This window comes from Macrobrachium rosenbergii, chromosome 55 (genome assembly GCF_040412425.1).
Source record: "Macrobrachium rosenbergii isolate ZJJX-2024 chromosome 55, ASM4041242v1, whole genome shotgun sequence".
NCBI classification, from domain to species: domain Eukaryota; kingdom Metazoa; phylum Arthropoda; class Malacostraca; order Decapoda; family Palaemonidae; genus Macrobrachium; species Macrobrachium rosenbergii.
In genome coordinates this window covers 55510181-55525412 of record NC_089795.1, presented here as the reverse complement: position 1 = coordinate 55525412, position 15232 = coordinate 55510181, and the positions used below count along the sequence as shown (strand labels likewise).

General features: G+C 44.8%; 1 protein-coding gene across 1 annotated transcript in view; it reads left to right on the top strand.

Annotated features, from left to right (window-relative positions):
- Positions 1 to 15232, top strand: part of FIG4 (polyphosphoinositide phosphatase FIG4) — a 147008-nt gene that overhangs the window by 24584 nt on the left and 107192 nt on the right.

Below are 15232 nucleotides of genomic sequence, written 5' to 3'. Positions count from 1 at the left end.
TTCTTCTGCTTCGCGTCTACCTTCCTCACAAGAAAATGCTCATTGGATGCTGCTTGTCTCCCCCAAGTTAGTTCTTTTCCTCCCCTTCAAGAAATTCCTTTAAGATATGGGGATGAGTGGTTGACCTAGAAGAGGGAGCAAAATAAAGCTTCACTTGCCTTCCTCCCTCTAAGCCTTTTTGAAGAAGAAATACCGCTATGCCAATCGAGGTGCCTAATTGGAGTCTCTGCCTTCTCCCAAGGGACTTCTCCAGTCTGGTTGATACGCACTGAGCTGCGTTAAGCCTTGGCCAAGATTATGTTTCTTCTCTCGATCTTCCATCTCATCAAGAACTTTTTTAAAGTTTTGAGATCTTCAGTTTTCTGGACAGGACTGTGGGAGTTTTGAAGAGAACAAAAATTTGAAGACTGCCCAGACCTTGCCAAGATTTCACTTGTGACTAGCTAGGTGTTTTATTGTGCTCCAACAAAGCTGTCAGGATGGTTTCTGAAGCTGCTTCTCTTTTCTCAGTGGACATCCTCAAGAAATGGAAGTTGTGGTGTTCATGCCACAAAGGGAGTAACTACTGCAGAAGTCGGGCGCTCTTGTTTTCTTCCCTTAGACAAGACCCATCTCTTCCTTCAGGGAACCAGTTAGCTAAGTGTTGGGCAAACCTGCAGAAGAAATCCACTGTGGACCTTTAGCCCAGTCTTCCAAGTGCCCAAACGAAACTCTGTTTCCAAGTATTTTTGCACCTGCAACCGAGCCTTTTCGTGGAGTAAGACTCAAGACCTCAACCCAGACCTCGAGCTAACCTGCATCCTCCTGAAGGTCCATCAAGAAGTTTACTTTCAAGCCCACCGCTGAGAAATGAAGTTATTGTCCTTCATGCAACCGTTGGAGGCGAGCGTGGTCTCTTTGGGAGGAATGGAGTCTCACAGGAGCAGACCCCTGAGTGGTTCAAGTACTGAGAAGTGGCCACTCCATTCCTCTCACAGATAGGTCTCCCTTGTCCGGTTGCCGATCATCTTGACGACTTACTCAGTAGGGTCCAAGAAGTTTTTGGCTCTTGCTTGAGAGGCAGAGTCCTCTGAAGGGGCAGTAGAGGAGCACTAGATCGTTCATCATCAGAGGTTTTACAAACAGACTCTTCTAGTCCCCCAAATCATCAGCTGGAGGCCCATCCTGACGTCAGTGCCCTGAACTTGTTCATAGTAAAGGCAAAATTTTTGCAGGGAGACTCTCCGCTCTGTCATGTCTTCTCATCGAGGCAACTGGTGAGACCACTGATGGTCTCCGGACATGAAGGGAAGGGGCCTACTTCCATGTTCCCCTCCATCCGCCTCAGCAAATTTCTGAGATTTGCGTGAGAGAAGCAAAGTCTCCCAATTCGGGCCCTGCTTTCAGTCTGTTCACGGCCCTCAAATTTTTTCACCAGGACTCTCACTCCTCTTGAGAATGGCTTCATCCTCTAGAGATCAGTGTATCCTCTACTGTACTTGGATGATTGGCTCTTCCACTCCAAGTCAGAGAGTGCAGTGTGCAGAGGACTTGAAGAAGACTCGCCCTAACGCATGAGTTAGAAGACTCTTTGCCTAACAGCATGAGTTAAGCATTTTGATAAACCCTCAGAAGTCACAGTTGATTCTGACACAGAAGATTTCCTGTTTAGGTGATTCTGACTCTCAAGATATTCGTTTTTTCTATCTCCAAAAGGATCGAGTCTTCCCTACAGACTGTTCGAAGTTCCTCCCTCTCTGCTTGGTATGCTCCAGCAGTCCAGTGGATGAGTCGACGAGACACATTGGCCTCAAAGAACAATTTGTAAAGTTGAACAGGCTTCATGAAGGCCCTACCACTTCTTGAAAACAAGCTGGTGCTGAAATCCAGCCAGACCTTTGTCTTCTCCACTCAAGCCGAGATCAAGGAGGATCTTCAAAGGTGTTTGTCAGAAGAAAAGCTTCAAATAGGAATATCTCTCCTGGCACTGTACCCCCTTTGGCGTAGAGATTTATTCTGATGCCTCCAATCTAGGTCGTGGAGGCCTTTAGGAGCCACAAAGGGTCTTGGGAACATGGACTTCGATTCGAAGTCTTACAGGCAGTCCCGGTTATCGGCAGCCTCGGTTACTGGCGATCCGGTTTACAGCGCTTGTCTAGCGGCGACAACAATAACCAGATTTAGCCGCTGATAACCAGTTATCGCTGATAACCGGTTATCGGGCGCTGATCACTTATCGGGCGGCGCTGATCACCGGGTTATCGGCACAGCTAACCGATCCAGTGCTGGCATCTGACGTTAGCGCGAGGCGAAGCTGTCGCCAATCACTGGCCGAACGGAACCCCCGATAAACCGGGGACTGCTTATACATATTAATCCTCAAGAGCTAAGGCCATTCACCTGGCCATCAGTCTTTCACTCTCTGGTAGCAGGAAGATTGCAGCAGTGTATGCAAACAACACTACAGCCTTGTCTTTTGTCCACAAACAAGGGACCACCCACCTTCTCTTCAGAGATGCATAAAGACTCTCCTCTGGGGCAACCAGTACCATGTGAAGATTGTTACTTGCTTCAGGCGGGAAAATGAATGTCCTTGCAGATGAATCTGTATTGTTGCAATTAGGTTTTTCCAATGAAGTGGACTCTGATTCCTCAGATGCGCATACTTGAAAACTAGTGAGGCAAATCAGTTGTGGGCCTCTTCGTAAAATCGCAAAATTTCTCATATGACATTTTAATAGCAGGAAAAAATCCTATGTAGTCTGCATGATGCGACAGATGCCATACTGTTAGATTGAAGTCTACGTCATGTTACCTCTGCATTGTTTTTTCTGCTTGTAAAGAATGGTTAAATGTTACCTTCTGGGACTTCCTAAGATTGCCACAAAGACAGTCGCTGCTCAAAAACCATACTGTCCTCAGGTCCTATCCATTGTCCACTAATATCCCTGACAGGCTTCAGGCTTCTGGATTTTACGCATCAAAGAGTGTAAAGGCTTTTCAAGCATATTCTTGCTACAGAGGCAATCTTCTGCTAACAGGCCTCTACTTGTACTCAAGTGGTCGGTTTTCAGAGGATGCATCGACAGTCAACATCGCTCGAAACCTCTGTAAAGCCAGTTAGCTGACTTTTGCCTTTCCTGGGACCCCATAACAAGTTGTGTCCTTGTATCTAAAGGGATAGGTCATTGTTCTAAGACTGTCTCAGAGGTTTTCATTGTGAGTCCTTCTAACCTCCATTAGAAAGCTCTTGTTGATTTTCTCCAAGAATTTGGATTCATTGTTCATTAGTCTTATGAGCTCATCCTTTGAGCATCCCAGATCAACCTATGTAATTGCTTGGGTAAGTATAATATATAAATTTACTTTATCAAAAAATGTCATTTTAGAGACATTCAAACTTAAGTAAAACCCTTAGCGGGGAGAGTGTCTGGAACCCAACCTCTAAAATGACTGTAAGTAACAATAAAACTCAAACCTGCCTATTTAATGAATTTTAAAACAACAAAATTTAAAATATTTAACTTATTCTGAATTTTAATATACCTTTTATGAGTATATATGGAAATATGAGTAAATGTATTTATTGTGTGAGTGTGTTCCAGTAACAAAGCATATGCCGCTTGTTCAGTTTTTAATTTCATTTCACTCACTCATCAACAAGCAGAAGGACCTATTTGTCCCAGTGCTTGGCCTCTGGCCTAGACCAAGCATTCATGGTGTTCCTTTGGGCCAGGGTAAGAGAGCTGATAGTCAGCTCAGTGGTCTGTTAAACTATTTTCACACAACAATAATAATAAAATAATAATAATAAAAATAGTAATATTCACTAAGCCCTTTTCATTTTATTTGTCTGACTTGTACTGCAAAAAAAATGACCTTACAGGTCGCTATCCAAATTTGTAGGATCAATTGTCCATTGTGGGAACAGCAATGATTTTGACGTTGTGGGCTGGCTGGTTGAGGAGGAGAGTACAGATGGGTGCTGAGACAGCGCTCCAATTCTCATGTCTCAGCGCCTCTGGATAGCTAGCTCATGCCTCGTTCATTTCTCTTCTCTCTTCCCTTTCTTTCGTCGGCGCTGCTGTCGACTCAAAAATCAACCTCATCCTCATAGCCTAGGCACTCATCCATCTTGTGGTAAACCATGGCTTCACCTTGGCATTGCTAAATTTGTTCTGGTGTTCTTCAGACCTGAGGCTAAACTTTTTATTTTTCCAGGAACTCGAAGAGATGACAATGCCATGCAAGCAATTGCACGGATTTTTGAAAGGATTTTTCTGACCTGTGCAGAGTATCTACAGAGGTAAAGGACAAAAAGTTGGTACTGAATTGAATTACACAGTGATTAGGAAGTGCACTTATGAAAAGTGCTATATGAGAATGATGCCCAGACCCACCCCGATTTCAATGCAAGGTCCAATGGAGAAAATAACTCATGATTAGAGAGTGCCCCTGCAGAAATGTGGCACTGTTAGAAAGGATACCTGGCAGTGGCTTCAACCTTGGGGTGCAGTTGTGACTCAGCTGTTACATGGTAAATGAATGCACTGTAAGCAGAAACTCTTTTCAGGAACAGCATTTCGAGGAGTATGCATTTTGGGAAGATCAACTGCCATTGGGTGCACCTGAGAGAGGTCACACTGTTGTGTAGTTTTTGCAACCTTAGGCTTCTACATCATTTGGTGAATTTGCATGTGGTGTGTGTGTCTTGTTTGCAAGAGAACAATATGATTAATTGGCACAAAAGTGCACGGGTTGTATGAAAGAACACGTTAATTAATGGGTTTGTCATGTAGAATCAATCCCATAAGATATCTTGTGGGCTTATCTATCAGTTTGGAAATATTTTTAATATAAATCATTAACTACTAGTAAATTTAACTAAGCAAATTGACTAGTTCACTTGCCCAGTAGGCCAGCGCGGAATGAATGTTGTTAACTCTACATTCTAGTGGGTTTGCAATCATGTCTGCATAACAGTCAACCTGTAAGGTCTGCAATGGGTGCTTCTTAGGAAATTGGTAATTATATGAGAATATAGTCATAGAACTAACTCTAGAATGAGTATGCATATAATAAATGATAAGGCTATCTTTAGTCTATAGGCCAATGTTTTTCAACATTGCTATAACATTAGTAATAATTGATAATGCTTTTAGCAATGACTGAAGACAATTTCATGTCAGTACAGCGTTATGAGCAGACTGGTCTCCATGCTTAGTTAGAGAAAGTGAAATCAAAGTTCTGAAAGTCTTTCTTCAAAAGGTTAAATGATTAGCAACATTGTCAGAATTAAAATTGAAGATGTTACCTATTCAGAATGGATTTTTGCTGTAAGGTTTCTAACAGCTAAAGCAAAAGACTAACGAATAGAATTTATGAAAATGCTTCAAGAGTTTAAACGACTTCATATGAAAGAATAAAATGTGTTAACTGCACATATTCGGAAGGAATTTGAGAGTTTATTTAAAACACTCTGTTAGTGATTAAACAAAATATTAAAATCGTGGTTTCCAAGAGTCACAGAATAAGTTTACTTTTGAGAGCTTGAGAGAGAGAGAGAGGGATTGCGCTTATATAAACCAGACAAAACAAAACCACTTACTGGGTGATAGCACATGAATGAAAATACGCACTTTCAAAGCAGTGTGAAAACAAACAAAATATCTGAATTAGCTAAAAACCCATTTCTCTGTGAGAGAGGAAATAGTTTTCATGAATAATGGGGAATAGAAGGTGTCAAAGACAGCCCCATCCTTTGCTGAAAACTAGGACTGCCTTCTCTATTCCCCACTATAAATCACATATGATAGATCAATGATGCAGGAATTAGATACGCATTGTAAATATAAGGGGGCCACATACTATACAATCTTCCCCTGATTTAAAACAATGACTTTTTTGCCAAAAGGCATTTTTACATTCACAGACAGAAAAACATCGGAACGGGATGAATTAATAATGGTAATTAAATCAAGTTTCACATTTGTGTGTGGGCAAAATTCTTGCTATTTTTGTTGAACCAGGAAAAAAATTAAACTGTGATGGCAGTTTCATGAGTGGGGCCGGGCATAGATTTGCAACTATCACAGGGTTTTGACTTGGAAGAGAATTCCAGAGTTAGTACAAACATATTTTTTCATTTCTGACCTCTTGTTACTGACTACAGGCACAAAAGAATCTAGACTAGAGGGATTGATCACTTGAGTTACTTAAATCAATTTGCCCTTAATTCGTATGTGGATTTTGAAAAATACTTTTCATTGAATCACATTAGATTGATTTTTTTTACAAACGGGCGTATTCTGTCGAGAAATGTTGACTTAACATAAGGGACTGCTTTTAAGGAGTTAAATTGAGGTTTGAAGGTAATGGAAATCAAGGAATTTCATGTGAGGGAAAGGGCTGGCTTTAATGACTAAAAATAGACGACGTTCTGTTTGAGATGATAACATGTACGTGTTTTATAGAGTTACAAAGTTAGTTTCAAGCCATACTGTATATTTTTAAGGAAGTTGTAGATGACTTTGAACGCGGTGTCTTGGACTGTTTTAGGATGAGATTGGTGTGCTTTCCAGGAAAACAGAGCGCCTCTGATAAAATACTCTTGTTTTGTGACTAAATCAGATAAAATTATTTCGATAAACTTGCAAAAAAATAGTCATGCAATCAGCAAAACAAAAATTGCAAAAAGTAGCTCTTAAGATTGAAATACTTAGAGGTTAGGGTCCTATTTATCTTTGGCATTTAAAGAGAGATTTTTACGCTCAGGAAAAATTTCCTTGGATTGGCTCGCCTGTCTTTTACCAGGAGTTGCCTAATGGGAGGGGCTTTTGTTTACCCTAGGTCAGCTGATGGTGGGGCTGTCCCTACATGCAGTTCAAACTGGCACTAACTATCCTTCTTAGTTCAAAACATGCTTGGGCTATTTTTGCCCATGTTTCCTCATTAAAGTCAAATGAAAGCTGAAGTTATTTCCGAATAAATTAATTACTAGCTGTTGATGAGGGGGACATAAAAAAAAAAACTCTTAACAATATATATATAATATTATATTTTATATGTATATACAGTAAATATATGGGATTTTGACAGAGGAAAATCTATTTCTGAGGAAGGTCCCTGTCACCCGGTGAAATTCCATTACAGCACTAATTTCTAGGTATACAATGCTAGATATACCAGAGAGAAAAGAGCTTTCAGGAAAGCTGGGGTTACACTACTGTCGATCGTCTTTTGGAAGACGCCGGTATAATGAAGGGTGAGTGAAATACCACTACCACGGAAATATGCTCGAAAGATCTCTCATATCAAAACCCCTCCAGAAAGAGCGGTGAGCCGTTACAGCTCCCACACTCAACACCCGGCCAGGACGGCGACACCAGCGCCACCTACTTCATTCCATGCTAGCACTAACCCCAGACTTGGCATGTGCAAGTAGGGGAGGAGTACTAGACTAGACAGGGAGGGTCACACAGGTGACATCGGACCAGCCTCAGAAATAGATTTTTCCTCTGTCAAAATCCCTTTCTGAGTCCAGTCCGTGTCAGCCGGGTGAAATAGTGATAGAGAATCATGCCAAGACTGGCTACTACTGGAAAAAAAGGAGGTAATAAAAGGAAGAAAAAGCAAATTGGTAACGAAAATAACTTTAATTAAGCAATCTCTCTTCCATGAAGCAAGAATACTAAAAGTAAGGTAACTTAATTCTAAGGCACACCAACAAACTTTAGCACTACAAAAACAAAGGAGGTCCCCTGTCTGATGGGGAAAAAACCCAAAACCTTAAAATTACTTAAAAGTAGTGAAACATGAAATGTGCACAGAACAAAGCAAAAACAACCTTAAAACTATACAAACTTAGGCTAAACACGTAAGAGACAAGACTAATGAATATAACACACACAATTATGTCCTGGGTACGTGAGCCAAACAAAACTGTCCAGTACCCACAAAAGGAAACAATTGTATTAGTCAGATTACACAGTTTTCCATCAGCAAAACAAATATATCAATATGAGGGGGCTAGGCAGTGAGGCATAAACAACCAGGAGAATAAGCAGAGAAGTAAATGAGGTAGGCGGAGGCGGGGGGAAAAGGAAAGGATATAATTATTTACAGGGAGATGACACTTCACTGCTATAGTAGAATATTTCAGGGCTTCGAGTGATTTTTAAATAGTATGCGTTTAAACACTAGGTGATTTCCAACCCGTGATATTTTGATAACTCTGAAAAGTCCATATTATGAAAGTAATTAATAGAAGTGCCACTGCTCGAATATCATGAACTTTAGGAACTGAATCTGGGTTGGCTTGTTTAATGAAATACAGAATTTGTTGCCTTATACCATTAAGAGAAAGAGTACCACCTTTTTCCTGATAAAGAGACCCGACTTACTCTGTGGAGTTCTTGAGAGTAAAAGATTTAAGTGTATAAACTGGACATAAAGATTGATCTTGAGGAAGGGGCACCACCTTCCAAGGAGGACCACCTGTCCTGTGGGTCTTACGTTCTTAGCTAAAAATCTAGGGTCAGGGGAAAGGAGGACCTCCTCAGGATGGGAGGAAGTTAACAAAATTATCACCTCTAGTGAGAGAGCTGACAGCTCTGAGATTCTAGCACCTGAAGCCAAACTAATTAAAAATAAGGTTTTCCTTAACAGATCCTGATGTAAGAGCAATGGAAGTTATCCAACTCTGATGCTAACTTAAGGACGTCATTGAGAAACCAAGTGAACCGAATGTGGACGTGATACTGGTCTCAGACGGCGAGCGCATGCTCTGGGGATGGATGAAAAATAGGAATCTGTAAGGTCGATTTTTAAAGCCGTGAAAGAAATACTTTCTTCAATGCCGACTTGACTGTGGTAATAGTGGCGGAGCCAGACCTTTCTCAAACAAACAGTGACCTAAAGAAGGAACTCCAAATTAGTCGCCATAATTTTGGCTTCAGATGCTTTTTCAGGAAGGAGGCTAACTTTTTTGACTGCTGAGTCATATTGTTCAATAGTAGAATCTCTTTTATCTGATTCTAAAAACAGAGTGTTGACAGGGGTCAATGTTTGCTCCTTTTGAACTAAACTTTATAAAGTCCATAAAACTAGGCATCTTGAATCCTTGAGGAAGTTGACAGTCTTGGTTTGTAATGTCTGGGTCAGAATGGGCTTGGGAACTCCGAAGACTCCGTGAATCCTGCAGTTCCTGAAGGAGAGGGAACCAACTGCTCTTCGGCCAATAAAGGGGCTAGGCTGGTTGACCTTGGAATGTCCTGAGTTTGTGTAGTACTTTCAGCAGTAAATTTATTGGAGGGAACAGATAAATCTTCTCCCAATTGTTCCAATCTACTGTCATTGCATCTGTGGCGAACGCCTGAGGGTCAGGTTGGGGGCCACGAACAGGGGAGCTTGAAGTTGCTCTCCGTTTGCAACAGATCCACTGGAGTCCCGAACCCGGCTGCAAATCCATTGAAAGATTCCCATCCAGGGACCACTCCGTCTCCAACGGGTGAAGTCCTGGATAGGGAATCCACCATCGCCCGGACTCCTGCTAGGTGGGTGGCTGACAGGTGCCAACCGTGCTTGTTCGCCAGGGAGAAGATAGCTACCATCACTTGGTTTACTCGACCTGATTTGGAGCCGCCCCTTTGATGCAATGAACTACCACTGCGCTGTCAACACCAACCTGATATGAATCCGGTTGGGAGGCGGATTTTCTTCAGCGTTAGAAAGACCGCCATGGTTTCCAGGGTGTTTATATGGAACTGCTGAAACATTGTGGACCACGTTCCTTGTACTTTCTCTGTTTTGGTGAATATCCCCCCCGCTTTAGAGAAGCGTCTGTGTGGATAACTAGTGCGGAGGGAAATTGAAGTGGAACTGTTTGGACAGGCCCTTGACTGTGGTCCAAGGTCGCAGTCTTGTCTTTAAGATTTGAGGATAGGAGACCTTGTCCCTGAGCTTGGTGTGTTTGCTCGACTCGCCACACTCTGTTTATGTCTTTAATTTGGCTTTCAAGAGCAGGTCTGTCATTGAGGCAAATTGAAGAGACTCGAGACCCTTTCTTGGGACCGACGGGGATGCTGACGGATTTTTGAGAAACCTCTCTGGTGAGAGATGCTATCTCTTTCTCTTGGAAGGAGGGAGAGATAACGTGTGGGAGGACAGATCCCACTGGAAGACCCAGCCACTGAAACCGAGACTCCGAGTCAGGCGGGACTCTCCCTGTTCAGCTGAAAACCCAATGACTCTAGGGAAATTGGTGACTATGGACGTGGCTTCTTGACACTCCGAACAGTTGGAGCCAGATAATCCAGTCGTCCAGGTACGCTGCTGGGGAAATTCCTTTGGGACCGGGCTGCTGTACTACCGTGTCCGCCAGCTTGGTGAATATCCTGGGTGCAATGTTCAGACCGGGGCATGACCCTGAAGGAGTAGGCCTGATTCCCCGAGTCTGAAAACCGAGGAACTGAGAGAAGTTCCGCGAACCGGACGGATAATAAGCGTCTGAAAGATCGATAAGGTGGTGATTTGCTCCACGCCGAAGTAGAGTCGAATCCTGAGCTACCGTAAGCGTGTCGAACTTGTCGATTTATGTAGAGATTTAGACGCCAGATCCAGGATCACTCTTTGCCGATCGAGTCTTTTTTTGGGGGACAGTGAATAGCCTGCCTTGAAAACTTTAGGTGCCTTGGCTTTATTGCTCGTTTGTTGAGCAATTCTGTTACATAATCCTGGGATTGATGTGGGGTGGCTGGTAAAATCCTGTTTAGAGGGGGAGGATTCTGATCCAGCTCCATCCCAGTCCCTTGGACACAATGCTGTGTGCCCAAGGGCTGAAGGTCCATTGGTCCCTGAACCAAAACAGGCACCGCCTACCTGTGCTCTCTCAGTGGGAGGAGCGGGTTTGTTCCCCACCCACGCCCAGGTCTTCCTCTTGGGGTGGTGCTAGGTTTTCTCTGTGGGGGTTTGCCCCTTCCTCTCCCCTTTGCAGCCCTATTGAGGCCGTGAAAAATCCACTGCCTTCATATGTAGGGCTGTATGCTGGTGAGGATATAGGGAGGGCGCAGCTGGTTGGACCAACACGCACTGTTGGTTGGGACTTAGAGGTAGATGGTGTGCCACTGCGAACCGGGACGGCTTGAACCACCGCCTGGTGGGGGCTCTTATGTCTCCTGAACCTTGCACTCCTCTCGCCTGGGGGGCCGGCCACGATTCTGGGGTCTTGCGCTTGTATGGGAATTACCTCACCGAAAGCGCAGAGACTTTGGTTGGCCCGGTGTAGCCTCAGACATGACGGATGTAACCTCTTCTTCAGGAAGAGGTTAGTCCCCAGATCGAGCTTAATGAGCTTGTTAGGCTCGTGGATTGTAAAGGCCAGTAAAAATAAATTTTCTGCACTCCAGTCTAGCCAACTAAACTCATGGGTCTAACTGGAAGCTCGCCAGAAAGACTTAGCTTAGCCAGACCTGGAAAGGGTTCGCCCGAGCCGGAGACGCAGCAGTAGCTCAGTAAAGACAGCCGGGAGGCTCAAGGACCGGCTAACTTAGTCCGGCCCCAAACTCCGCCTCAACAAAGATTCCGCAGCTTAGGAGCTGTTCACCAAACCGTGGAAGCGCAAAGAGGGTCCAGCTTGCCTACAGTGAAAAGTGCGGACGGGCTACCCACTCCAGAACTCATTACTTCCTGGGAATACCAGGGAAGTAGGGTCTGCTCTTAATTGAGGAAAGGATTGGTCAAAGCATGCTCGGGCCGTAGCCAGAGCAACTTGTCCATGCAAGGAGTAAGATCTTCTCCAGGGTAAACATCGTGGAAATTGCCTTGAAAGGGGTCAATTTTAGCTCACTGCCTGCCACCCAGCCAGAGTGCAGGGAGAGCCACTGAGCCTGGTCCCTAGGGATGATGACAGTCTCCCTAGGTACCTTTGTCCACGACAATCCAGGCTTTTCAGTAAGCCTCATTGCCAGGATAAGGAGGCAAGAGATCGGGGAAGAACTCCAACTCTCCAACCGCCTCCGTGCCAAGACCATCAAGGTAAGTTTGCCATCATGTTGGATGGCCCGGCGCGAACCGCCAAGGGTTTCCGACATCAACGGCGGAGGTCCGTGGTGTCGGGGATAGAATACTGCGTTCTGCCTTAGTTGGCGAGCCAAACCTGCCAGTATATTGTCATAGTTGGCAAACTTATCTGAGATCTTCTCAAACCTAGAATCTAGGTCCTCCGTGAACTTTTTGTACAGTTCAGTGGGCAAGGGCTTGGCGATCAAAAGAAGGTTGGCGAGGAGGGCTGGTTTTGCAGCCCTCTTACTGCGCTTGCTGGAGGAACTAGATTTACCCCGGAGGCTACCGGTCCTGAAACCTAGCCTCGACGGGGGAAGGGCGATGCCTTCTTGGAAGTCGAGACTTGTAGCCCTTGCCTTCCATGAAGTCTTCAACTTGGGGATAGCAGACGGAGCTCTATCACCCAAAGAGGAAGACTTCACAAAACCTGAAAATGAAGAGACAGATGAAGCAGGGGAGTCAAATAATGGGGCCCGCCCCAATATCCTCACTTACCTCACCACTTACCACCTGGTCTGCTCTGCATTCATCTGTTCCAAGTCGGATTAATAGGGCTGCAACATCCTCCGAGACCTCGGCGTGACATGATGTCCACTTGAGGTGGCTGGGTCTCATCCCGGATTTGCTGGATGATGGGGTGGCCAGATCCTCAGGCACTGCAGCCGCCACCGTGCGCCCGGGTAAAGCAAGTCCTCAACCTGGCGTCGACGAGGGCTTCCCCGACGGAACGTTTCTTCAAACCCAGCCACCCAGGCGGAGGGGATTCAAGGCAGACTTTACTGGCCATCGCCTGTAAGGAAACAAGTTAGTCAGGAAATGAAAGTCAGACGGAGAATCATAAACAACATATCGTGCATGAGGAGCATGGACCGAATGAAAGAAGACTGTCACTTACCGACTCATCCTGGATGATTGAGGAGAGAACAAAGTAAACCTCAGCCATCAGGGTGCCAAACAACCAGGTCGCCAGTCAGACCGCACAACCAGCGTGGTCCGCAAACTACGTGTCCAGAGGGGTTATTTGAAGGGAGGCGGTATACCCGGCTCCTCACAGCGTAACAGTCTGTAGAAGAAAAGTACATGAACCTCCACACCCCCAAGCAAAATAAAGTCGGCAAGGCTGGGAAACTCAACTACAACCGGAATACTTCGCGAGAAGAACTACCAACATAAACTGGGGCTAATAAGCTTTAAAATGCACAGAGTGGAAGGTAAGTGATTCAGACCCTGAAGACTCGGGAATGAAGGAAACGAAACCAGGAACCAACCATATGGGCTGCCAGAAAAAATTAACAGCGGAGCCCTGGCGTGGGACCGAATCACGATATGGTAAAACAAAATAATACATAATAATCAACAATAAAAATAAGTGATGGTAACACCGAGACCGGAGGAGTCCGTTACGCGTGACATAGAATCATCCCACATCACCCCCCCGGAGAAACAAAATGGGCAAAGTGTCTATGTTCATAACATACGCGGGCCACACCTAAACCCCAACTTTAGTCTCGATGGGGAGATGAGAGGTATGAGACAGATTCAACATGAAAGAAACGTAACCACTCCACCCCCACCACAGCGTGTTGGGGACGGTATGGGGAGGAGCTAATCCTCTACCGATAGAGGAGTCCCTGACTCGAGAAAATGCTGCCTAGCCACTCCGCACGAGTCAGTTGAGGGGAGGGGAGGGGCAGGAAGAGTGGCTACCGGGAAGGGGAGAGGAGACAAGGAGAACATGACACCCGCCAACTGCATCCTTCCAAATGAACTTGGAAGGGTAGCCTACCTAGGGAGCTACACAGCCCAAAGTCTAACTCCTCCTAGGCCTAATATGGACCTAAACCCAATCAGTGGCAGTTAGGAGGAGAAAGGTAAAGGAGAGGAGGAACCAAATAGGAGAGAAATGGGCAGGACAAACCAGGATCGAGTAGGGGACAAAGAGGCAGGGCCAGGCCCTAGAGAAACATTATCCAAGGAACTCGGTTCCCAAAATTGGAGAAGAGGACTATGGGCTCCTCTGCTGACCCCAAAACGATCCCGGAGGAAAACACAACAAAACTCCCTCAACTGAACTCACCCACTCCAGGGCAAGGGATGGAGCCACTTACCAATCCATCATAAAAAAACAATCAAAATAAAATTACTGCTCACGGGAGCCGTAGCCCACCTCGGGAGGCCCAGATCAGAAAGGTGCAGCCACACAACCAAAAACACAAACAAAACAAATTAAAAATACTAAACTAAAAGAAGACACCATCTTCAATAAATTTATTCTTCATTGAACTAAATGAAAAGAACCCAGTACTGAGGTGGGTGTTTGGACGAGTATCACACCTAAGAGAGGCCGACAGGCCAAAAAAAAAACAAAAAAACTAAAAATGGAGGGGGAGCCACCTGACGGAACCACCAGGAAGGGAACCAAAGGGGGAAATAATCTATAACGACGAGGAGACGACTCCAACTGAAAATAACAGAAGGAGACGCAAGGGTCGTCGACATGGCTGGCTGGGGGCGCTGTGGGCACATAATAAGATCGATATTTATGAAAATACGAGACTATAACAGCCAAAAATAGAACAAAACCCCACAAGAAGATGGTACTTAACTTGGAAATGGTAAAGCTGCTCGATGCCATCGTTGAAGCAGTAGAAAATCCAAATAATGGAGAGAGCACACAAAACAATCCGAAGATTCACGTGCTAGAAAATGGAATGAGGTAGGTGGCGCTGGTGTCGCCGTCCTGGCGGGTGTTTGGTGTGGGGGCTGTAACGGCTCACCGCTCTGTTCGGGGATTTTGATAGGGGAGCGATCTTTCGAGTAGGTTTCCGTGGTAGTGGTAATTCACTCACCCCTTCTTATACCGACGCCTTCCAAGAAGACGCTCGACTGGGGGTAGTAACCCCAGCTTTCCTGAAAGCTCTTTTTCTCTGGTATATCTAGCAAGGTTATACCTAGAAATTCGTGCTGTAATGGAATTTCACCGGCTGACACGGGACTGGACTCAGAAATGTATTTGTATGTAATCATGAAAATACTAGTACATTTCAAAATTATCTTACAACAAAGGAAAATATCAATACTATACATAAAATGTATGTCCAGTGCATTACAGTATGCACAGAACGATGCGCAAAGTTACGTAGGCCAAAGAAAACATGCGTGTGTAAATGATAGGGGATCCTTAAGAGTAACG